Source organism: Lissotriton helveticus, chromosome 8 (genome assembly GCF_964261635.1).
Source record: "Lissotriton helveticus chromosome 8, aLisHel1.1, whole genome shotgun sequence".
NCBI classification, from domain to species: Eukaryota; Metazoa; Chordata; class Amphibia; order Caudata; family Salamandridae; genus Lissotriton; species Lissotriton helveticus.
Window position 1 is genome coordinate 1,227,400,592 of NC_136069.1, and position 27,081 is coordinate 1,227,427,672.

Here is a 27,081-nt window from a genome sequence, read left to right on the forward strand (position 1 = left end):
CAGGAAAGCCTTTGACTCGTGGACTGGGAGTATTTATTTACGCTTCTGCCGCATCTTGGGATCGGGTCAAAGTTTACTAGATAGGTATGCTTGCAGTACATCAACCTCAGAGCGAGGGTTGGAGGGATGACCTCAGATTGATTTCTGATAGAAAGAGGCACCCCACAAAGATGCCCAGTGTCCCCTTTGCTTCGGCAATTGAGCCCTTGGCGGCAAGGGTACGAGTGGACACTCTCTACTGGGGTTTTCAGTGGTCCCCGAGATAAGTGACAGAAATGAGCTGTACACCGATGATGTACTGATGTTCCTAGATGACCAAGGAACAACAGGACACCGGGAGCTTCAGATCCTGGAGATCTTCGATACGTTCTCTGGGCTTCACGTGAACATCCATAAATCCTTGATCTATCCCATTGCTACCTGTCCACCAGCCATGACATGGGTGCAAGAGATACCGGTACTACCTTTGGGATTTAAGTACTTGGGGGGGGTGGGGTTTCGTTACCTATAATTGTCCGCGGTCGTATGAATTCAATGTCCTAAGACATCTGGAGGTCTTTGCGAAGGTCGAGAAATTCTAGTCCGCTCTCCCTCTGCCCTTCCTAGGATGCTCTGCCATTCTTAAAATGGTTTTTCTTCCGTGCCTCCTGTATCAGCTGAAAAATGAATCTTTTCTAGTGGAAAAGGCCTTTGTTACTGATGGAAATACATTGATTAGCAAGTAAATAGGTGTTGGGGTCCTCCTCGAATATCCTTGGGGAAATGCTGCCTGCCCGTCTTTGATGGAGGGATTGTTACTCCTGACATTATTTTGTATTATAGAACAGCACACTTACTTTTTAATAAACAAATGGTTGTTTTTGGGTTTTGCTGACCAAGCATACGCAACAGAGGGATGGGTGATGGGTTGGTGCAACCTCCCCCATTTGCTTTACAGAGGTGACCCCCCCTCAAAACCTGCCCTCCACCACGAGGCGATACAAAAGGGGATGATGGGCGGAGCGTTTGAGCAAATCAAACACTCACCCCCAGTCAACTGATCTGGGTTTAATCCATCACCATTCTTTAGCCCACTCAGCCACCCCATTTCAGACATGGCTATATGCAAATCAGTCTGACCCTGTGCCTCATGGGAACAGTCCAGCCCGAACTGCCAAGCCATGTCTTCCATGGACCGGAAACAAGCATCCTGGGACCGGTTTCGGATTCATAATCCTCATCAGCCAGGCTATCTTGAATCCAGTGGCCAAGTGAGCAAGGGACTCACGTCTGAGCATACCCTGCCACACTTAGGGCGAACAAAGCGATACAAAAGGGGATGATGGACGGAGCGTTTGAGCAAATCAAACACTCACCCCCAGTCAACTGATCTGGGTTTAATCCATCACCATTCTTTAGCCCACTCAGCCACCCCATTTCAGCACTATCGGTATGGATTGCCACAGCGAAATCCATGGACTGGGCAGGTAGGTTGATATTGGAAATTCCATTTTGCGAGTTAACAGACTTCCACAAGTCGAGTCTCTTCAGGGTTTCTTGGCATGGGACACAATTGGCATCGGCATCTCTAAACTGGGTGACGTGCTACACAATGGGGGGCTGAAATCCTTCCAAGAATTGAATCATAATATGATGTGCACCACACACAATTCTTTAGACACCTCCAGCTCCAGCATGCATTCTTACCTACTATACAGTCTTAGGATGACATGCCTGAATACTCCCCACTCGAAGTGAAAATTCTCCTTACCAACATCAAAGCCCATAAGCTTTCTGAAATATATAAAATGGTTCTCTGAAATTTACTAGAAGTGATGTCTGGGGTGAGGATGGCCTTGGAGGGAGGCTTGGGACCGATGAGGACTGGCGGGAGCCGGTGGAAGTCCCAAGAGAGCCGGTAATAGCCTCACAATTTCGTTTCACTCACTAGAGAGAGATTACACCGCCTGGGACTGATTGCTACGGGGAGCTGTTTGCGGTGTGATGTCCCAAATGGGGATTACCCTCATACACTCTGGCACTGCCCTGAACTTTCTCACTTCTGGAACGGGGTGTTGAGACGCCTGGATGGAGATCTGGGCTGGAGCGTAACTAGAGACCCCAAATGTATTCTCCTTTATATTACAGATGGTTTAAAGGCTAACAGGCATCAGAGGGCTTTGCTTTGGTTGGATTTAATCATTGTAAAACAAGATATTGCACAAGCCTTGAAAGATGCTGAGGCTCCGTATGTCGAGCTGTGGGTCAAAGGCATGGATTTCCGCATGGAACTGGAACGGCCGATTTACATGGTAAGAGGGTGTCCCCAGAAACACCAGAATATACTGGAGGGATGGGCTGGATACAGGGGAATACAACTAGAGCCGTGCCCAAATAGACCATGGTCCATATTCAGAGATATGCGCTTGCATAGCCCGGAAGTACACAACTTACACATGGGGTAGGCGACTCAGGGCTTGCCACACAGTCGTGGGTTGTTGCTCTGTGTTTTGATCCTGGTTGTCTTGCTATTCAATTGCTCTGTTGTAATGATGCAGATGCCTGTCTGCTTTAATGCTTTGTACCACTGTTGGGAACAGTTTGAAAAAAAAACAATAAATCCTTCAGTAGCATGTGGTTCCCATGTCAGGAAAAGGGATTTTTTTCGATGTACAACATCTTTCTGAGATTCAAGAGTTCTTCCTCAATCAATCACAAAATCATGTATATATCATAATTAATACAGTCTTTTATACCGAGGAATTACCAAAATAGTCACAGTTCTCTTTTTACTCAAGAGTCGTTCTAAAGCAATACTTTCAGGGGGACCAGAGTGAGGAAATTGTACCTCTTCTTGAACAACAGAGAAGTAGTCATTCCCTTTATCCCACCTTTGGCTTCTCTGTCAGCCTCCATCTTCTTCAAGGTTTATATAAGAGTGTTCTTGGGTTGAATGATAACAGACTCCCTGTACCTCTCCCATGATTGGTTAAGTTTCCAAACGGGTGATGTCCTAGAATGTTTAATACTCTGCTACTGGCTTACTTACTTTCCATCCTTTCTGGGGCTGTCCACCTTTATCACCAAGCACTGCCCTCCTCTCTTTTGACCTGCTACCCTGGAATATTGGAAGAAGGGCATCCTAAGGAAGTTCTGTGAGCGTTTCCACTGGCCCACTTCTTTGTTCTGCTTTCCAGGGTCATTCATTAGAGGATGCCACTCTGCATTATTCTTTTAACTCCACTAAATATGTGAGTTGGTGATTATTACACTTCCATTACTTCACAATTCACTAAAGGATGAGCTAAGCATCTCTTTCAGGAGTCTTTCATCTATCTTAGGAGCGTTCTTCTAACAAGGTCTTTGTGGAAATGTAGTCATAAAGAGTATAAAAATCTTTGGACTAGACTGACACAAGGGCTTCTTCACCCACGATAATCCAAGCTGTCAAAATTAAATCCTGGCTACTGTGGCTCAGGAGTTCGGCCATGGTATTTGCCTGTTGGATCCTGTGCCTGGCCTGTTCAGTGGCTAGGCTGGATCGAGTGACTATATGCAAGCCAGTACAGGTCCCGTCATCTGAAACTTTTGTATTGTCCTAGATAATCGTTATGCATTCAGGGCAACAAGTAACACAGCGATCACCTTTCCCCAAGCAAATTTTAAAACAAGTTTTTAAAGAAAACCCTAATGTCAATTTAAACATTTTTGTGTTTTCTAACCATAATGCTTGCGGAGCACATTAACATTGTCTGGACTGTAATAGTTGATTATTGGGAGGACCTTATTCATAGTAGGACTACTGTAGTAGGAAATATGGTTCAACAGAATATGACATATTGCAAACATTGAAAAAGAAAATGAGACATACATTTACATCCTGAAACTTGATGCAACAATCAGTGGTGAAGGAGTTACACGTGTTGAAGACCGGCACCGACCCTTTACAGCTCATGATCTAGAAGATCAATAGAATGCCGGAATTCGAGGAGGCAACTGCCTGACATCAAGGGAGGCCTTGCAGAACCATTTGAGGAAGGATACAGAAAACATGGGTTCACAAGCTAGGGCAGCCCATATACAGCTGCATTTAACAGGACATTTGGCAATAGGGTGCTCCTGTATCCTGATCAGTGCAGGTATTCGTACTAGCAGAATCCAATTAGGAGTTGGGTAAGCACTGGTAATTGCTGATTATAGTTTACTGGTTACCTCGTCTGAATTCATCAAACTGATAATGTGTTTATTTCCAAACAAGACCATATACCTTCTGCGCCTGGCGACCATACTACTGACGTTCCAAAGCAGCTGATCAGTGCTTTTGTGTGTGTGTCTCTCTTTCTTTTTTTTTGACTGATTTTTCAAAAGATTATAATTTATTTTTTAGGCGACCATGCTGCCACTGTGGGAATGTATTGTTGGTCTACAGAACACCTTGTGTTTTCAATTTATGTATTTCATTTGAAAACAGTTTTAAAAAACAGGTTATTTGCTGGTACTCCCAGCATCTGGCCTGTTTTCTGGGGCGGGTGTGCATACTGGGACCTAGTGGAAGAATGACTTGATCAGCTGAAGTAGGGGAGGGCAACCCAACAGCAGGCCTTTATCCACAAACACACAAAGGAGAGGCGGGAAGACCACAAGAAGTACAAACGTATTCCTGTGCACATGCACGGCGGAGAGAAAGTTAAAAGAGCACACACAAATATTGAAAAATGAAAACAAATAGAAAGCTCACGTCCAATCAGCAGATAGATGCCAAGAATATCTTTTAGAAAAAGTATGATCAAGTGACCAGTAACTTGGACGGATTAGAGAAGGGAGTGCCTTGTGTCAGATGGGAAAACAACTACTGCAAGTCAGCAATAATGAGCGATTCATTAATGAGATGTATATATATAAGTTTCTCTCTTGTAATTTAAGGTTGGAATAAAAAACGGAATTAAAAAAAATCACAACAAACAAGGCAGAAATAAAATATTAAAAACATTAAAAAGTTCACTGAATTAGATAGGCCTCATACGTTCAAACCTCCCTGTAGAGCTTTTTCTAGTCTAATTACAACATCAAGTCAACAAGAAAACGCTTTAAAATAGTTTACCACATTTTAGTAACAAGTAGCATTACAGGAAGGTGTTACATCATTTAACCAAAATGCGGCTTAAGAGTTTCTTTCGAACATTTATGAGTAACAGAAAAATGTTCCTTGATTTCTTCACTTCCCTTACACAGTCCATACAATAAGCTGTCTTTAGAGATGTGACTCCACATTCCTCAGGTTGTCAAAACTGGTCTTTATACAAACCTAATTGGCATAACATATCTTGTTATATCGTTTAAATTCCATTCGCCACCACTTCAATCACTCCTGTCACGCAAGGATTCAGCATGATATTGAGGTTATTTATTTACAGTGATCAAGATCACCTCATCTACTGTAATCAATCACATTTTTGATGTCACTTTTTATACTTCTACTTTCTCTAAACAAGTTCAACCATTAATATTACTGTATAGCTAATATAATGCTAAATCAAAGAAGCCTTTTAATGGAGGCTGCTCTACCTAAGTGTTTCCTCATGGAGAGGCAAAAGTAGTGATCTTATAAGTCTTTGTAATTTCAGACCAAAAAATAACATCATTATTAATGAATATATTAACACCAGTTCAAAGTTTACTGCTTGCATTGGGCTTATACTATTTCCAGCACTTAATCGATTTCATCAATATGCATTCCAATCTTTTTCTGAGCAATCCTGCACCTTCTGTGTCATAAGAGGTCTCAATTCCACTAGGCCTGGGCGGTAAATTCCACGTTTCGCGGAGAATGCGGAATTGCCCAAAATTCCACGGTCCGCCGCCTCGCAGAATTTTTTGCTTGTTCGTGCTATCAAAATGTGTGTTCGCAAGATATTTCTCCCTGAGCACGCAAACAGTGTTTGCAAACAGGAAAAAAGCATCGCAAACGGGCGGAACAAGCAATTTCGCATGTTTGCTGAACGTTTGCATGCTCGCAGAGATTTTTTACTGTTTTGCAGAGTTGTGGTTACGCGACTCTGCAAATTCCGCCCACCCCTGCATTCCACCTCACAGACTTGAATGTCATCAGCAAACCGCTGCATAGTTTTTTAGTATTAAATCATTTTTATTAATGCATTGCATTGCAGATAATCAAAAGGTACATACATCGCCAGCGCCCACTAAGGCGTAGTGAAGGCAAGGAAACACAAGGTAAACAAGACCATCAGTACCAGTGCATCTGTAAACCAACAAAAGGCTAATACATGCAATCCTACGATCAAAGGGACATGAAAATGAAGAAACCATAGAACCAGAAACCCCTCCCCTCTCCCCACCCCCCAACCTACCACCTGTCGTGCCCACCCACCACCCAAGGTCAATGTCCACCGCCTATCGTCAACCACTCCCCGGCATTCCTTCGCCGGCCTACTACTACTCTGTGCCCGTGAGACGCAATAATCGGAGGTATCTGGGGCAGGTGATCTCATGAAATTCTGAGGCCAACAGGGACAGGAAGGGTTGCCATAGCTCCAAATATTTGTTACTCTCTCCTGCCAATGACAGCGAGAGCTTTTCCATGCCAATCACCATCCAAAGGCGATGGAGCCACCCGTGAAGTGTGGGAATATCTGTGGTTCGCCAGTGTGCGAGTATATTCTGCATCGCTGAGCCCAATGCAATTGCTATCTGGCGGCCCCTGCGGGAGCGCAGCGGATATGTTAAGGGGTTCGGGAGTCCTAACAGAACATATGCTGGGAAGCGCAGGATCTCTGTATCAAAATGAGTGTCCACCTCATCCAATATCTGCTTCCAATATCCCTGGAGCTGGGTGCAGTCCCAAAAAAATGTGTACCAGCGTGCCCACCTGTCCGCAACCCCGCCAGCACAGTGCATCCTTAGTACTATCCATCTCGTGAAGCAGCTCTGGGGTGTAGTACCAATAAGTTGCGATCTTCGAGAGGGTGTCTGTAAGCCCCATATGGTACATGCATAGTTTTTTAGAAAGTTTACTTAGCTTGTGCCACTCTCTAAATGATTGTAGAGAATCAAACCATCTTCCTTGTGTAAAGTGTGAACATCTGAATGTAAGGCTTGAACGGTCTGTCAGAACTAATTTAACTCTTTCTTCTATAGCTTCTAACTTTTTAACAAACTAACTTTTAGAACTCTTAACTCTGCAATGTGCCTGATGTAAACTTCTTTCACCCATGGCCAAAAAGGTCAGAAATTATGCCTCAAGGAGTTCCAGAGTTCAAATACTATATCTGACTTGGTCCTCTTCTTCAGGCCTCGAGAAATCTACCGGCATACTCACTATGGCGAGTCAAATTTTATCAGGGCAACTTATATTTAGGGATGATTCGTCCGTTATGGCGAGCTGACAAACCACACATTTTCTGTTCGCTCAGAAAGTAACAATGCAATAAAGATGCCTTCAAATCTTTTTTTTATTTTGTCACATTTGCTCTGTGTTCAGAGACAGAGGGCAGAAGTCCGTTTATATCTTCTTACAATTACTTTTATTTCTCTGACTACAGTGTTACATTATTTTGTAAAGTGAACTGTCTGACGAGCTGAACAAAGAGTGTGAAATGAGAGGCTTTATGGCGTCTGATTTGTTTTAAACACATTTATGTAGCTAATAAGTGAACATTTCAAAATGTATTTGAATCGTTATTTAAGTCAATTTTTTGTAATTCTGTGTGATGAAAGAAATATTTTAATAGGATGAAAAAACATCAGACCACTTTACTTGGTGATGTGCAAATGATTAATATGTTTGCCGAAACCGATTTTCACAGATTATTGTTTATACACTATATGGTTTTATCAGTAAAACTGCATGTCAGTGGGACATTTTTTGGCCATTTCAATTGAACATTTTCTGCTGGTAAATGATTGTGTGCTACCTGTCAGGACTAGGGTGGCTTGCGGTCTAGGGCCCGCCCCACTCAACAGAAGAATCTGTCCTCCGTCATGTCTGGTGCCCTTGTGTGGTAAAATGCACCAGTTGTCTCTGGGAGGGCGCTGGTGGCAGAAATGTGCAAGGGGGTTTCATTGTAAGAGTGCCCATAACATTGTCTGTACTTAAAACCTGTGTTCTATGATTGTCTGCCTGATGCGTGAGCTTTCGCATACTTGTCGCATGCGTGAGATTTAGCTAGGGCGTTGTCACGTCGATATACACGACCGCGCCCAACCTTCCGTGCTCACTATTCTGTGTGTGTTGGAGAGGAGGCAGGCGGTTCTTGGTTCTCCAATCTTGTTTTAGGAGTTGGGAGTCCATTTCACGGAGCGGAGATGAGGCGGTTAGTGGACCTGTCCAGGGGGCGTTGCAGTTTCGTGTTTTGGCTGAAGAGCTGTTATCCAGGTCCTTTTTCCCGGGAGAAGACCACCTTCGTGGGGCCAGAGAGGCTTTCTCAACCTTCCAAATAGTAGAGTAGGTCGTACTCTACAGGTAGGAGGAAATTAAGCAAAAACTTGTGATTTCTAAAGTCTATTTCAAAGGTGGTAATCGGGCATAATCTCCTGCAGAAGCTATAAAAGTAACTGAGTTTTTAAGAGTTCTTTCCTAAGTATTTTTTGGGCGCAATTCAGTATCTTTTTCTTTGAATAAATGTGGAACTATAATGTTCAATCTACGAATCCTTAGGCGCAATTCAGTATTTACAGAATATTAGTGGTGTTTTCACAAATTCGTTGTTCCAAATATTACTGAGAAGTATTTGATTTCCTCTAACAAGTTTAGAATTAGACTGAGCAAGTATTCAGTTTAAATGCTTTGTAAAGAAGTTATTTACAGGTATAAATGAGTCATGAACCCCTGAGGAAATATTCAATCGTTATTTAAATCTGCCGAGTAACCTAAAAAGGAAGTTAAAATCTTGTTCATATTTTTGGATTACAGAAAAGTCTATTCTAGCCAAAAATTAAGTAGACCTTTTATTTTAGGCTGGTTAGATCTTAGAGATTAAAAATCTTTGTTTGTACTATTATAATTTGATTAGTCAAGTATAAAGCATAAGAATACTTGCAACAATAACTTTTCCTTTTCAGATCTCCTTCCCTGCTGTTCCCTTCCTAATCCCTTTTCCCCCCCGCTTGATCACTTCAAAATTCTGTGTAATAATTACAATCAGATTTGGAGGTATCGAGAGGTGGGCCCTTATAACTTCACATCAGACCCTGAGGAAGACTTCGCCTGACAGAATAGTGAGCCCACGAATCATTTTCCTCCCGGTCTGATTGTGGAGTCATAATGGCCACCATTAATGACTTAATGTCAGCAATTGTTCGGATGCAGGCAGATTTAAAAGAAACCATGAATGCCACGGCATTACTTGCTGCTAAGGTGGATAATATTCAACTCCAGAATACTCCTCTTCCAGAAGATGTCCAAGACACTGGCGCAAGGGCAACTACAAACATAGCAGTCTCTGTTCCACCACAGATTCCTTTGGCTGCTCCTGAGCGTTTTTCTGGAGATCCTTCTAAGGTGCAAATTTTCTTAACTCAAATTGAGTTACATTTTTCTTGTAGACCAACAGCTTTTCCTACCCACCAGTCCAAAATTGCGTTTTTAATTTCTTATCTAACTGGAGATGCTGCAAATTGGGCTGTTCCTTTGGTCAGACAAGATAGCACCTTAATATATAATTGGCGACGTTTTGTTGAGGAATTTGAGAAAGTATTTGATAGGCGAACTGTAACTTTATCTGCAGATCGGGAATTATTACAGTTAAGACAAGGAAACAGGGATCTTATTTCTTATCGATCACATTTTAACAGACTAATCGCTGAAACCTCTTGGCCGGAAGAGAAGAGAGCTGCTCTTTTTTATCAGGGGTTGAAAGACGATTTAAAAGATGTCCTGGCACAAATCGATCCACAGCCAACAGTTTGTTCGGAATTGATAAATCTGACTTTACGCTTAGATCATAGACTTTCAGAAAGAAGAACAGACAAGAAAAGAGGTGACAAACCTAATTGGAAAATTGAAAATAAATCTAGAACTCAATTTGCTAACTCTGAATCAACATCCGAACCAATGGAAATTGGGACACTTAGACAGCCGTTGTCTAAAGAGGAAAAAGACAACAGACGAAAAAATGGTCAATGCCTATATTGTGGTCGTAAAGGACATTTTGTGAAAGATTGTTTGATGAAACCGAAAGGCAAGTTTCCTAATGTCAACAAGGCAGCAATAATTGAAAAAAAAGATCAGACGTTGGAAAACTAATATGCCCAAGATGTTTTAAGGGAGATCTCTTGGGAACCATCGCCTTCCCTTCAGTAAATTCCTGTGTGTCCAATTATAAAGCTCATTTCCGACTAGCAGTCCAAATACGGTTAACTCGCGAAACTTGTCAGATGGAAGTTTTAATAGATTCAGGTGCCACAGGAAATTTCGTAGATTTGGAAACTGCACAACGATTAAGTATAATCTGTGAAAAGAAAGAAACTCCAGAAATAGTTCAAGCAGTTGATGGGAAAATATTAGCTGGAGGCCCTGTAACCATGCAAACTTCCAAAGTGAAGATTCTAAACAACAACTACATAAGGAGGAGGTTCAGTTTGATGTAATCCAAGCACCTCAGTATGGTTTTATTCTAGGGATGCCATGGCTTTGCTTGCACAATCCTTCAATTGATTGGCAGAAAAGGGAACTTGTTTTTCTATCTGATTTTTGCCATTCATCCTGTTTGAAGCCCTTAAAACCAACAGTTAGTCAAATTGCCACTGCAGAAGAAAAGGAAACAGTTCTACCAACGTCCTACGAAATGTACAAAGAAGTATTCAGTGAAGTAAAAGCAGCCGTTCTCCCTCCCCATCGCAGTTACGACTGCCAAATTGATCTCATACCTGGATCCTGTGTACCAAATTGCAGAATATATGCTCTGTCCGAAAAAGAAAATCAGCATTCTGAGGCAGTATCTGGATCAGTATTTAGAAAATGGTTTTATCCGCCCTTCCAAGTCGCCAGCCGCATCCCCTTTGTTTTTTATTCCAAAAGCAAATGGGGAATTAAGAACGTGTATCGATTATAGGGCGTTGAATAAAATAACAATTAAAAATAAATATCCTTTGCCGCTGATTCCAGTTCTTTTGGACCAAGTAAAAAAGGCTGTAATCTACACGAAACTGGATCTTAGAGGGGCTTATCATTTGGTGCGCATTAGACATGGAAATGAATGGAAAACTGCATTCAAGACTCGATATGGGCTGTTTGAATATTTAGTAATGCCCTTTGGCCTGTGTAACGCACCAGCAGCTTTTCAGTTTTTTTTAAACGATGCCTTAAGAGAATTTTTGGATCTTTTTGTTATCGTCTATATAGATGATATTTTGATTTATTCCAATTCCATAGCAGAACATGAAGGACATGTCAAAAAGGTTTTACGTACACTACTATCACATAATTTGTATTGCAAATTATCCAAATGCGATTTCCATGTTTTTGAAGTTGAATTTCTAGGAGTTTTGCTCACACCAACTGGCATGAAAATGACTGATAGAAAGATCAAAGCAGTTGCTGAATGGCCAACCCCAAATTCAGTTCGAGATATACAATGCTTCTTAGGTTTTGCGAATTTTTATCGTTGCTTTATTGACCATTTCTCCGCAGCGGTAGCTCCAATCACGCGTCTGCTAAGGAAAAAAGTGAAATTTGAATGGACTTCAGAAGCCAATAATGCATTTCAAAGTTTGAAGAAAGCTCTTACAGAAGCACCGATCCTGATGCATCCAGATGTGGATGAACCTTTCATAATAGAAGCTGATGCATCTGATGTAGCTATAGCAGCCATTTTATCTCAAAGACATCACAACTCTGGTCAAATGCATCCAGTTGCATATATGTCTCGAAAATTGAATTCAGCGGAACAAAACTACATTATCGCAGAAAAAGAATTACTTGCCATACTTGAAGCCTTCAAGGAATGGAGACATTATATAATGGGAGCAAAATTTACTGTGACTGTATATACGGATCATAGGAATTTACAGTTCATGAGTTCTGCCAGAATGTTAACTCCCCGACAGCTGAGATGGATGATGTTCTTTGCAGAATATGATTTCGTAGTAACTTACCGCCTAGGACAAGACAACAAAAAAGCTGATGCACTTTCTAGAAAAGACTCTTCTTTTCACAGTTTTGAAGGAGCTCCACAAGCCATAATCGATCCAGACAAAGTAATCTGTTTATTGACTGCAGATCAATTCTTGGATAACATTCATGAAAACTTTCCTCCTTCTCAGTGGAAACAATGGCTGAACCGAGAAAGTAACCAAACTATCAAAGAAGGAATACCATTCCATGGAAAGCAAATGTATCTTCCTACCATAAAGTTACAAGAAACAGTGTTCAATTGGTTACATTCCCATCCTATGGCAGGACATCCAGGCCCAAAAAAGACTGTAGAGAAAATACAAAAATTATTTTGGTGGCCAACCCTGCAAAAAGACGTGTTTACAATGGCTCAAAATTGTGAAACCTGTGCTAGATTTAAAACTGATCACAGTAAACCAAAAGGTTTGTTACAGGTATTACCAACACCATCTAAACCATGGGAACATATATCTTTAGATTTCATTACCAATTTACCACCGATCAATCTACATTCAGTCATTTTAGTAGTTGTGGATAGTTTGACGAAATATGCTCACTTTATTGCTTGTAAACGGTTGCCAACAGCTGGACAGTTAGCACAACTATTCCTGCAAAATGTGGTACGTCTACACGGATTACCTTCAGTGTTACTATCGGACCGTGGTTCTCAATTCTCCTCCAAATTTTGGCAACAATGGTGTCATAGTTTGCAAATTTCTTCCAATATGTCTACTAGTTATCATCCACAAACTGATGGTCAAACCAGACTTTGAAACAGTACTTGAGATGTTATGTTGCCGACTCCAAAAGGTCTTGGTTAGATTTACTTTGGATTGCCGAAATAGCTTACAATACTTCGCCTCATTCTTCCACAGGATCTTCTCCTTTTGAAGCCCTTTATGGTTACATACCAAATACTATCCCTTTATCTTTGGCCAAGAATGTGAGTGATGCACCAGCAGTGCAGGACACTGTACAACTCATGCAAACTGTCCATTGACAAATTCACAAGCGTTTATTGCTAAGCAAGGAAAAGTATAAAAAGCAATATGATAAACGTCATCGTTCAGGACCAACGTATGTCTCTGGAAATAAAGTATGGCTGTCCACTACGAATTTGAATTTTAAACACAAAAACATGTTTCATCCCAAATTTATAGGCCCATACCCAGTACTTCGTCAAGTCAATCCTGTAACATTCAAATTATTGTTACCCAAAACTTTGCGAATTCACCCTGTATTTCATACTTCTCTTTTAAAACCAGCTGGTCAAGATTTGGCGCCCAGACCGGCTCCTGTCCTGGTTCGTGGCAACTGGGAATACGAAGTGAAGAACATATTGGATTCCAGACGTAGAGGCTCTAAATTGTGGTATCTTGTATCATGGAAAGGTTATGGGTCTGAGAACGATTCTTAGGAGCCAGCTGAAAACATTCATGCCTCTCGCTTGATGCGGCGTTTCCACCTCCTTCATCCTTCGAAGCCGGGCCCTAGACCGCTCCAGGGAGGGGGGAATACTGTCAGGAGTAGGGTGGCTTGCGGTCTAGGGCCCGCCCCACTCAACAGAAGAATCTGTCCTCCGTCATGTCTGGTGCCCTTGTGTGGTAAAATGCACCAGTTGTCTCTGGGAGGGCGCTGGTGGCAGAAATGTGCAAGGGGGTTTCATTGTAAGAGTGCCCATAACATTGTCTGTACTTAAAACCTGTGTTCTATGATTGTCTGCCTGATGCGTGAGGTTTCGCACCCTAACATCGTCCGCCAGATGCGTGAGCTTTCGCATACTTGTCGCATGCGTGAGATTTAGCTAGGGCGTTGTCACGTCGATATACGCGACCGCGCCCAACCTTCCGTGCTCACTATTCTGTGTGTGTTGGAGAGGAGGCAGGCGGTTCTTGGTTCTCCAATCTTGTTTTAGGAGTTGGGAGTCCTTTTCACGGAGCGGAGCTGAGGCGGTTAGTGGACCTGTCCAGGGGGCATTGCAGTTTCGTGTTTTGGCTGAAGAGCTGTTATCCTGGTCCTTTTTCCCGGGAGAAGACCACCATCCGTGGGGCCAGAGAGGCTTTCTCAACCTTCCAAATAGTAGAGTAGGTCGTACTCTACAGGTAGGAGGAAATTAAGCAAAAACTTGTGATTTCTAAAGTCTATTTCAAAGGTGGTAATCGGGCATAATCTCCTGCAGAAGCTATAAAAGTAACTGAGTTTTTAAGAGTTCTTTCCTAAGTATTTTTTGGGCGCAATTCAGTATCTTTTTCTTTGAATAAATGTGGAACTATAATGTTCAATCTACGAATCCTTAGGCGCAATTCAGTATTTACAGAATATTAGTGGTGTTTTTACAAATTTGTTGTTCCAAATATTACTGAGAAATATTTGATTTCCTCTAACAAGTTTAGAATTAGACTGAGCAAGTATTCAGTTTAAATGCTTTGTAAAGAAGTTATTTACAGGTATAAATGAGTCATGAACCCCTGAGGAAATATTCTATCGTTATTTAAATCTGTCGAGTAAACTAAAAAGGAAGTTAAAATCTTATTCATATTTTTGGATTACAGAAAAGTCTATTCTAGCCAAAAATTAAGTAGACCTTTTATTTTAGGCTGGTTAGATCTTAGAGATTAAAAATCTTTGTTTGTACTATTATAATTTGATTAGTCAAGTATAAAGCATAAGAATACTTGCAACAATAACTTTTCCTTTTCAGATCTCCTTCCCTGCTGTTCCCTTCCTAATCCCCTTTTCCCCCCCCGCTTGATCACTTCAAAATTCTGTGTAATAATTACAATCAGAATTGGAGGTATCGAGAGGTGGGCCCTTATAACTTCACATCAGACCCTGAGGAAGACTTCGCCTGACACTGCCACATCATGCTTTAGTAATATAGGGCAATACGTACAAAACAATTTTGGATGTCGCAAATTGCCCAATTTGCGACATCCGCAAAACAAGTTTGTAAAATGTTCAAAAGTCAAGCTGAGATTCGGTAACCTGTAATCGAATCTCAATTTAGGTTTGCGAATCGGTCTTCTGGAAGGGGCGTCCCTTCCTAATATCGATTTACAGTAGTATCAATGAATGTTTTGCAACCAATTTACGGCCGTAAAACATTCATTTTTTTTACAAACACCTCAAGGGTGGTGGTAACCATTCACAAGTGGGGACCTTTTCCCCTTTGTAAATGTTGATACAAATATTTTTAACAGCAGGCTGTGGACCAAAGGACCACTGCCTACTCTTAAAATTACACTTAAACCTTTTTATTTTTAAAACGCAAAAGAAAACGGGCTGCATTTATTGAAAAACAATTTTTTTAAAGATTGATTTATTAAAAATCAATCACAGACAAGGTGGTCTGCTGACCCCAGCAGGCCACCAGCCCTGTGATGGCTGCAAGTCCGAATGTGTCGCAAACTGTGATCCAACTCCTTAATTAATATTAAATAAGGTAGGTCTATTGCGACCCCATTAGGAATCACTATTTCCAACTTCTAGGTTTCTGTAAATGTTGATTTCACAAAGAATAGTAATTATAAAAATCGCAATCCCTACATTCTCTACTTATGGCCCCATATTTTTTAAAAGCCAGTTTTTAAACATGATTGGATTGCAACGCTATTAGTACCCTATATGTGGGCTAGATTTTTATTATACACGGAGCACACATTTAGTATATTCAGTCAAATATGAGTTTTATTTGTACAGCAAACATGCTGAACTCACATATTTGAAGGTGCTCTTAAATGTGCAACTGAAGAAAAAGGCGGCTCTGTAAATTAAAAGATTTGCCTAGGATCACACAATTAGAGCCCAGTTTACGGGTCAGACTACATTACAGTTAGGTTGAGTAGATTATTCAAGTTACTAGACCTGCAGGTCTAGTAACATTTTAATGATTTTTTTAGGCCTGTTCTTGGATTGTTGAGGGTTTGGTTAGGAGACAGTGACTGTCCAGGAGACAGTGCTAGTCCCCAGGCACCATCTGCTTCTACCTGGAGTCTGTTGCTATTATCTCAGTGTCAAAACATTGCTGTACATTCACATCTGCAGACATGACAGCTGTTGTTTTTTCACTTAAGCAACAATCAAGACTTGTGTGAAATAAAGACTGTCATGTGGAGTGCAACAGGGATCTCTGCTTTCCAATCTGATGTTTAACCGCTTCGCCACGGTGCACATTCCCCCGCTGTGCGGGCGCAACCGTCCGATGTACACTCCCACCGTGACGGTGGACAGCAGGGCCGTCCGACGCATGGAAGAGGTTCATTTGTATGTGGTGCCGCTGGCCCATTTCAGTCAATCTTTTCGGCCTATCTACCCTTATGTTTGCAGATGATATGTAGATCTTATTTATGGCTGATGGAGATCCTAGCTTGAGAGGAGCACATTTACAGAATTGTATCAAATGTCCAAGGCTGAATGTCACAAATGCACCTTAAACTAAATGGAGAAAAAAACGAAATTATATCCCCCCTTATGGCAACCTTCTGTCTGGAATCATGCATTCTTGCCTTCGCTTGGCCAAAAACCCATCCCTGTTTGCATTGTAATAAATATGAGGATTGAGATTAAGATCGATTAGATAAATTGTGGTAAAGGTATGCTTTTCCCAACTGCAAACACAAACAAATTACCTGTCTCTTCAACTTACAGCAAAGGCTACAGTTTATGAATGGATCTGTGACTGCCAGGTTTGATTACTATAACTATGTATTAGGAACAGCCTGCAAAATTTCTAAATAAACTGCAAATGGTTCACAATGTGGCAGCCACATTGATCATAAACAAGAAATATGAGTCAATATCTCATGTGATAGCAAAATTGCATAGGCTTCAAGTCAATCAAAGGACAATGTTCACATCCTTATGCCTGGTATACAAAGTGCTTCATGATCGATGACAAATCATTTTGACTGAAAAGCATACGTTTTAGAGGGCAAGATACAGCCTGGGATCAGAGAAGGCCCATTTACTTAATGCTCCGGATTTCGATGAGTCACCCTGGGCAGGAGATCATTTTTAGTGGCTGCAGCTAAGTTTATGTAACAATCTCACAATGAAAGTGCAAGAGAAATCAGTGCTAAAGCTTAGTAGGCTTTAAATAACTTGGCTATTTCCTGCTTTTTAGTCTATTGGTTTCTGATGCCTATTATTGAGACACCCTCTTTAACCTCATCGATACACTCAACGTCACTCAGTCACACAACCAACACACTCCAAAGGACACATTCTCAATTTTGTCTTTCCAACATCACCAACAATCCAAATGCAATGTTTTAGTGGGGTTTCAAAACAATTGTTATGGGGTGGTTGGAGGTTTTGAGAGTGGTTATCAGAGGAACAGGAATTCAGATGAGAAGTTAGCCAGAATTGCCTTACTCAAAGTTCCTCAATAAAGTTACTGTCTGCACGCACAGTTTGTTTCCTTTTAAAATACATTGATCTCCCTCCTATTGGTAAATTCCAACAGAGTAAACAGCGGCAACAGACTGCACATTAGCTCTATTTCTGGGGAAATATTAAAACGTATGGATTGTATTCAAAGTAAAACAATCAAGTGAAATAGCCCAAGACACTGACAAGCTATGCACCAGCATTGATAATGATGGAGCTGAGATTTCAACTAACAAATTACATGACAAAAGAAATTATTATGACAACATTTTAAACAAATTATGACAAACGTGTGTTAAGTTCCACGTTTTTGAAAACGGCATACAACCTTGATTCAGATACTGTATCGTAAAAAACATGCAGATGGGAGAATAATTTGCGATATATTATGTGCTTAATTTCAATAGATGTTTTATTAGATGAGTACTAATGGGTTTGATTTTCATAATTATGAATGTTATATTAATAAGATTAAAGAAAATAAATGTGTAATAGATCGATTTTCACCTAAAAAGTATGGAATTTTTATTTCATGTTGTACATGTGCACCGAAAATGACAAAAGAAAAATAGGTGGTACATAAGTATGCTTAAAGGTGCCTTCGTGAAACTTCTTTTAACATACGTTTTATACATGTAATCATTGAATAGCACTCAAACATAAGATTAATATGCATTTTCTTAGAAGTGTCACGTTGACATTTACAAAATGTTACGAGTACACTATACTTACACGTATTTATTATGATTAGAAATAAAATGTTTACTACCTCCTTCTAAAGTTATATGATAGTTTCGAATTAATGTGTGATTCACAATTTAACATTGTCACTGTCGTATATTAAATGAATTTCGTGTAGGCTCATATTTTACTTCTTCTTCCAGTGAAGTCACAGACTGAATATTTCGAAGTGCATGGAAAAACTCACTATACTTGCAAATTGTATTTTAACCAATAACTGTTTCTTTTAAGATCCTTTGGACAGAAGGTGCAATTTTAACAATCTTGCAACATCCTAGAACAGCTGCTTGGGAAAGCGTATTGTCGACCTTTAGCATTGCTCTTCTGAAATATCCCATTGTTCAGTGTGTCTTATGACTACGTAACTAAAGGAAACTGCGCAATTGATTTACTTAATTTTTCCAGATTTGTATCTTGTTCCCTGCCAAATCACCCTCATCTCATTCTGGACTGACCAATGGAAACTAAGTGGTCTGACATTTTTGGTGATGCCAGTGGGTGTCACCCTGGAAATTTAAAGAATATAATTTCTCAAATTGTGGAACAGCGAGGGGGTAACAGCTTGGACATCTGAGTACCGAAGCAACTTGTGATGTAACACTGCGATTTGCCACCGACTGATGTACTAGCGCAGATTGAACCTTTTCGGCTGAAGGGCTCACGTCATGCTGCTGTGACTTTGCTGTTGCAGTGATAGACTGGGACAGATTGCTGTCCAGACAAACTGGTTTCTTGGAATTTACTGAACTTTCCTGAGGGTTGGTATGAGGCTCAACTGATTTCCTAATGACATATACGTTGTACGAGTCCAAATCTGCCGAGGAAGATTTTTTCCCGGTTATTCCTGAATCCCAGAGGCGTGGTTTCATTAAATCTTTACTGATTTGATAAGAGTTGTATGCCATTTTATTTTAACGATAATGTACTTTATCTACAAATGAATAACTAAACTTTGAAATGTAAACTAAATTCTGTTGACTTGCCTCCTCATTTTGTTGTGGGTAAATCATTTGGTTTTGAATCATTTATGGTTACTACTGAGTACTTCTGACTGTAAGAAGTTTAATTTGAAACGAGCAATTATCCTATTTCTGGTCCTAATTGGATAATTGCTGATCCTCAAAATATCCAGTCCCTTTCAGCACAAAACATGATCTATCAGGGGACCAAGTGAATGTATTAGGTAGCAAGAAGTTAAGACCAATAGAAGAAACAATAGTTTTTAGGATAATATTAGGACTAGCTGACACTACGCCAATTACTAAGTCATTAGTGGCAAACTCAAGATGGTCACAAAAGGACATTCAAAATTAACACTGTGTGGGCACCTCAGAACAGAGCTTCCGGCTCAACTGTTGCATTCCATATGCGGCTCCTGGTGACTGCCCATGTAGCAGAGCTCAGTCACCTGGCAGTCTACAAAACTATTCCGTTCCATCTGAATGCATTTCTGGGGGAAGGAACCACAAATCTGAACCATGGTGACAGCACATGCAAACTCTGGCTCAATGATCAATGCTGAACCCCACGATTAATGCAACAATAATAGTGGTTGTTCTGCTCGCAGAATGAGTGTTTCGTTCAGTCCCTAGAAAGAGGCTCATCTTTCAGGTCCATCCTGCTCTACTGCTATTCTTTACAAACAATTACATTTTTGAACAAGTTGAAGCTTGCCTCTATGTTACGGCGCAGCTCTGATAGGGGGTGGGACGCCAGGTCGTCCGGGTGCGCAGTGTGAGTGTAACGGTATGATGCAGCTCTCGTAGATTAGCATGACTCTGTATTCTCGATCATAAGGTACAATGAGGGGTTTTCTTTTTGTTTTTGTCATTGTTGTGATTTGATGGTTGGTAAATTGTCGTAGTTGTATCACTCTATATGTGACGGAACTGTACAACATGCTTATGTTTTTTTATTGTATTTCTTTTGGTTTGTATGTAATTGTCTCCTTTTTTGGGGGGAAATTAAAAAAATTAAAAATACATATAAAAAAATGTTAGGGCGCAGCTACACTTAATCTGTGCTTTAGTAGTAGTGCAGGCTGAAGTGGGGCTATGCGACTCACAAGGAAGGACTTGCAAACCTGACCCTCACACTAGGCAAATACAGGGTCAGTTTCTTGACCAGGGTGAAGAAGAAACAAGTCCAGTTTAGAGGCTTTATGCAAAGGGTTTTTGAAAGATCTGTACTGCTGGTGGGGATGCAGGAATGGGAAACAAAAAAAGAGCTGTATTTTATTACCTGGAGATTTGTAATCAAGATCACTTCATTCCCATTTTATTACGCACATGTAATAATCCATGGATGTCAATTCAAGTGTTTCCAGGCAGCTCTGAGTGAAATGTGCCTCATTTTAAAGTATATATGGTTACATGACACCCCCTTGTTTGAAGACCCTACCCAATGGCATACAACTGGGAATAGACTGGATTTGTAGACTGTCACCTCTACACTTTTGTGAGGAATTCTTTGGCTTCCAATAGGTTTTGGAGCAGTCTCTATTCCCTCCTTAGGCAGAGAAAGGCCATTCTTGATAACGCTTAGGACAGACACCTCCTCACTACAAATATATTAGATTTTTCTCCTGAATTAACACTTAATGTGTTTAAGTCCAGGGAGGAACAGATCAGCCTTTTCTTCTCCATACAAAGCTGCAATCTGCACAGAAGAAGAATTATGTAATTTGTGGGAGCACTACATTTATTCCGTAAATTACAATACTGGTTTAACAAAGGATCCAGAATCAGGGCCACCATTAATAGGAGTTCCAACTACGCCCTTTGGGGGTGTGAACACAAACGGTATGTCAACTGGCATGCAGTTATCTCCAGAATATCCCACTCCAACAGCTGCTTAACTAGTTCCCTTCATATAAGTGTGGGTGTGAAAGCGAAGGACTTGGAGGCCACAGCAGATGCAGACTTTTGCACATCTCAGAACAAGTGATGCATTGGAGGCCTGTGGGGATAGAAGGTAATGTATAGCCTTAGGAAGGAGAATATATGCAGGTAAGATTCCAGGTTGATCGATCTCCTGGGTGCAGGATGCTTGTAATGTAGATCTCAACAGGCCCAGCAAGCCCTGTACCTGATGGAAGAACCAAACCCCAGTAGACAGAAGGGTAGAAAGGCCAGGAGCTACACCTTGTTGAGGCACTGACAGGTGATCCTCATTGTCTCTGTCTGTCAGCAGACCATCATCACAAAATGTAAATGCTGGTGGTTTGTGGGACCCAGATCTGTGAATTCCTTTGGGTAGGCAGTAAATGGGTGATGCGCAGTAAGTCACCAACCCCCAAGGGTGAATTTTGGACATCCAGTGGGATTTTAACTTTAACTCAGTGCTCTTAAATGTTGTTCCAGTGCCATTCCTGTAAGCCTTGCATTTTCAAGTATTTCAAGCATAGTTCATCCCTTATGTGGGCCTATGAGTTATTTAGGTGAAACCAGCCTTCGGTCTCTTCACATGAGGTAGTTGCAGCCTCACCATTACTTGTGCTACTATTCAGATTAAGTGTGAGACACTTCAAATTATATACTACTACAGACGGATTAGGTGCCCTTGCAATGGTGTCAGGGAGAAAGAAAAAAAATGCTTGAAATACAGATTCTTGTTTGTGACGATCAAAATGAATGATTATTTGTTCCCTGGGTGAGTGTTGATTAAAAGTTTCCAGAAAATAGCACTAAATCAGCTGTGCATGTTTAATTTCTTCGCCAGTGTGCAGCTCGCAGGAAAGGTTTTCTGGTGCCACTGTTCAGGGTAGAACGAACCCAGAATTTACATATGTTGGATGTTAGAATATTGATAACAAAATACTACCTAACACAAATATTGTGTCCTAAATATCATGTACACAAATATTGCTCCACTGGGTGAAGATTTTCAATTTGTATCTTCAATGTGGAGATATTTTTTGGGATCGGTATTTAGGAAACTATATTTTTGCTAGATGATACTTAAACCATGGTATCAAAGTACCTGATCCATATACATATATAACAATCCCAATATCAAAACACTTCAAAACTAAAGCAGGCATGGACTCCTTCAAGGTGCGTTGCAAGTTATCTTGTATTGATATTTTTGATGCATTTCAATATATCGTGCATAATGCATTGCCAACCACCCTTTGTTTATATATAGTACATATGCATCCAGGACTAAGACCGGAATTCACTCTTGTACGGGTTAATGTCAAGTGATCAACAAACAAAGTTATGTCCCCTGGCGGGGTGCATAATGCTTAAGTGAGGAGGAGAGGACAGAGGGAGCAATTCTTACACCATCATCATAAGCAACACCAAATGCTGCTCAGAGCCACAGAAGGAGGACACGATTGCACAAGCATGTGGTCTTAACCACATTCTCTTCAGTTCTGAAGCACAATTGCAGAATGTGTGAGAAGCGCGCCCAACTGCTGAAGTTTCAATTTCTCTTCATTGCCTCGGCTTTACCGGAGTACATTACATTACATTTTTGTACAAGTATGACAAATGCATTTCCTTTACACGAATTCAAGCTCAAAGACAAAACCAAAATGTGGAAAGTTTTGACTGGCTTTACAGACCACAAAGAATCTCTAGATGGTCTAGTTATCTGCTCCCTCCCGCCACCAGCATGGCGGCATGCAAGTGACTGAGTACAAGTAAAAATAGCAAACTCTTTGTCTGTCAACTTTCCACATTCAATGATAATGGAGTGGATGACATATACCTCCTTGTGTCATAGAGCTCCTTGAAAGAGACCTGTGATGCACAAGATATGGAGAAAAAAAAATCTGAAGACTCAAACAGAAGCATTCCTCTTTACACACTGCCATTGTAAACACTATTGTCAGTCTGTTTACTATTGTATCAGTCTGTGTCAAAAGTTTTCAGAAATAAGGTTATGGAAGAAGGCCTTGATATATGGAGAGTGCAAATAATCTGGGTGGCTTCGCGGTATATAAAACTTTGAATAAATAAAAATAAAAATATTCATGAGGCACTCACAATTTGCGACCCCATTAGGAATTGCTGGCCCTCCCAGGTATGGTGGCCTGCTGGGCTCAGCAGACCTCCATGTCTGGAACTGCTTTTCAATAAAGCAGGGTTTTTTTTATGCAGCCAGTTTTCCTTAAAGGAAAACAGGATGCATTTAAAAAGAAAAATGAAACATTTTTGTTTCATTTTTTAAGGGCAGGTAGTGGTCCCAGGGACCACTGCCTGCCCCTAAAAAATATTTTCTCCTGCATTTGCAAAGGGGTCCTCTAGGGACCCTTCCCATTTGCGAGTGCATTACCACCCTCTTGAAGAGGGCGGTAAATTACGAGTGTTTTGAGACCGCAATTGCAGTCGCAAAACATTCTTACATAGGGTAGCGAGTCGCAATTAGGAAGGGATGCACTTGGAACGCCCCTTCCTAAATTTGAGTCGCAAAGCCTATTCAACGAGTCGCAAATAAATTGTGACTTGCGAAATAGGGTTTGTACATGGCCCTATTCGATTTTGTATGCACAAACGGGTCGCTAAGCCGTTTGCGCATGCAAAGTAGGGTCGTACATCTGGCCCTAGATCCTATCCTTCTGATGGACATCGTCGTTCAAGAACACAAGGGGGAGCTCACGACTGCAATCACATGTTTATGAAGGTTTTACATCCTAACACAGAAAACGCTCACCCCGTGAATACATAAACAGTACTGCAACACAATTCGAGTATTTACCTCCCCTTTCATATCAGCATAAACAAAATGCTGAGTTTGTTTCAAAGCACATCCTTGAGTTTATATTGCTTCCTGATACTGGAAGGACAGACTGCGTCATTTCCCCTGACTTTCTCACCCTTTAGACAGGCTTTCTTAGGGTTAATGAGGGAGGCCTGGCTATCTCTGCACACCCATAGCGTTTGACAGCGAAAGGGCATGTCAGGCGCATTAAAACATGGCCTTCACTCGTCGGGCTGGGGACTCTCCGTGAAGTAAAAGTAGATTTTCTCTTAAAGTGTTTTCTGGAGAAAGAATAGTGAATAAAGGCGCATCTGGGAGGGCAGAATGATACACATGCACGATCTCTGGTCTCACAACAAGGACTGTCTAGTCGAAGCGAAATGAGTTGTTTGGTACGGTGTGATTGGGGAAGCAATGTTTCACAGTAAATGTTAAATGAGGGCAATAATTGGGATAGCAGGCCAGACGTTTATCCTGACTAGAAATAAACGATCCAAAGAAACAACAGTGCATTTCCATAACAACCTATTTCTTTCCGGCGCAGCTGAACTGCTAATGATTTCCTGGTAACAGCGCCACAACGATGCTGATAGCAGCGAGTCAATGTGCATCTCCCAGCGCGCGCTTCATCCCGTCTCGAGTCTGCAGACGGGCTCGTGCCTTGCGTCATGACTTCCTGCTGCTGTCCACCCGAAGAGGAAAGAGAGAGAGAGAGAGCTTCTGTGCAAAAGGAGAGGGTTATTGGGCAGCCTGTCGTAGATGCTTCTATAGGTCATTTGCAAAGAGAGCAGATACTTGGGTCCCTGTGTAGCAGATCGTGTGCAAGATGACCTGGTCATCAGGACCTTTGCATCAGGAGGTCACATGCGATCATGTGAACAATTAGCATGTCCCTTCAGCCAAAGAATTGAGACATTTTGTGAAAAAGATACAGGACCATGTGCAAGCTGAGCTGATTGCCTGTGCAACAGGCCTTAAGCAGACGCCTGTCACCATAGACATGTGCAGAAGACAGGCTGAAATAGATCTCACCAGAACCAAGTGCCGTGAGATCAGATGCGATATATGGTACTTGTGGTCACCGGTATCCTGTTCAAGAAGAAGTAAAGTGCCAGAAGAGCAGGCCTCTAGGAACTGTGCACAAAGAGACAATTTGCAAAGGGAGAATTTCACCATGACCAAGTGTAAACTGAACAAGTCACAGTGGCCTTATATAGCACGAAACTGTAAATTAAATCACCAAGACCCTGTCCAACACGAAAAGGAGCAACAGGCCTCAGTCATATGCAGCAAGCTATCAGGTGTGAGAGAAGCATATCATCGTGGTTACATAAGGAAAGAACAAATCAACAAGGCCTGTGCAACACAATGTTATGCGTTTGGCAAGCAAGTTATTATGGCCATGTGCAGGAACTGAATACCAGCTAAATGTGCAGGAAGAGCAGAGGCATGTGCAGCAGTCTGTTCTCAAAGCATGTCATCAGAACCATGAACAAAAACAACAGGGCACTAGAGCTTTATGCCACAAGAAAATAGGCGCTGGAAGAGCAAGCAACCATGGCCTTGTGCGGCAGGAGACTGTGTGCAGAATGAGCTGCTCACTAGGGTCTGTTTAACAAGAGGGGGCGCCAGGGCGTGTGGTGCAGCTGTAGATCTGGTGCAGCTGTAGATCTGGTGCAACTGTAGATCTGGTGCAACATGCAATAATGTTGTCCACTGCAAATTTTGGACACAAGTCCCTAAAATTCATCCAATCGAATGTGTAACTACCATCATCACCCAATCAAATCAAATCATAAGAAGGCAAAAGGGGCTATGGTATTTCCTATGCACCACAAGGGCTGCACAAGCCTATGTCTCGTGCCTGCCAAGATGTGCATGTCACTAAGGCACTGATGCAGCAGGAAATAAATACTGTGCAAGACGAGCAGCTTGATCGTCTGCAGACTGGACTCTGCACGTGGAGTTTAATTTCTGATTCCCCAAACAAACGGTCTCTGTGAACAAGAGGCGGGGAGGTGCTAATAATGCGTCCTGCAACCAGGGCACGATCCGCAGAGAGAGGCGAGTCCCTGAGCCATGGGCAAGGCAGCATCTGTGGGGAGAGATGACAGGCTCCCTAACCAGGAAAACATCAGCACTCTCAGCAGGGTGGGAGCTTCGGCAGGGAGTAGTGGCCACCAGGGCTGTCAGTCAGAGAGAAGCATGCACATGGGGAGCTGATCATACGGGTCCTAAAAACACTAAGATAATTATACGAAGGTCGGATGACAGCAGCGTCGTGACGTAAACAGCACTTAGCAGCAGTTAAAGGTAAAGGATAGTGAAATAGCAGGGCTCGGAGCAGGTTCACATGACATCTCCCTAGGGATCAGACAACAGTCGGGGTTCCAATCATATGTAGGCAGGTGCATCTCATGTAGTGCTTAGCCTGTAGGCGTGTGTGTGCGTAGAGGCTGCACCCGCACTGCCCGTACCGATGCTAGATTGGGGGCGTAGGGGATTACAGAAAACAACAGTAAACCATACACCATCAATTACATACGTAGCACGAGGGGGCCACCGCCTTCCGCTGCACGTTTAGACGACAGGACTTGGAGCTGGACACAGCCCCGGCTCTTACCTCCCGGTCACCGCCGCAGCCGACTCCTCGGGACTCTATAGACGCCACCAAGGCTCTCAGTCACCCCCGGACAGCACACAATGTCTGCGTCCGCCCAGTGTTGTGTCTTCTCCGCACCCGGTGTCCGCCGCCGAAGCTGCGTCTCTCCCCCGGCTCCACACTGAACAACAGCGCCGCGCGCCCCAGTGCGGAGGCCGAGCGGTGACGTCAGCCGGCGAGGCCCCGCCCACCGCACTGACAGGGCGGCCGAGGCTCGGGCGCCCTGCAGGGCCTGGGCGCGCGCCAGGGGAGGCGCGCGGAGAGTTCACACGGTGTCCGGAGGAGGGGGCGGAGAGCCGCGCAGTCCCCCCAAAGAGGAGAGAACGTGATAATGCCACACAAGGCGAGGTCTGAGTAGGATATTATTGCAAGAAGTTCCACACGAAATTTTGCGCACATTGCCCCATTCCTGCTGAACCCTGGAAAGCCAGCAGTCAAGTGCTAAAGCCGAGGAGAGTTCGCTCTGCACTGA

General features: G+C 42.1%; 1 protein-coding gene across 13 annotated transcripts in view; it reads right to left on the reverse strand.

Moving 5' to 3' along the window:
• Positions 1–26,779, reverse strand: part of INPP4A (inositol polyphosphate-4-phosphatase type I A) — a 1,031,799-nt gene extending 1,005,020 nt beyond the window's left edge. For 3 of the 13 annotated variants that reach the window (XM_078658194.1, XM_078658193.1, XM_078658181.1), the window contains exon 1: positions 26,571–26,749. The gene's annotated coding sequence lies outside the window, so the exon portion shown is untranslated. Of the gene's footprint in view, positions 1–26,570 lie in introns of all 13 variants that reach the window. The other 10 variants (XM_078658192.1, XM_078658190.1, XM_078658186.1 and 7 more) reach the window with 7 other exon arrangements.
• Between the last annotated feature and the right edge of the window lie 302 nt (positions 26,780–27,081).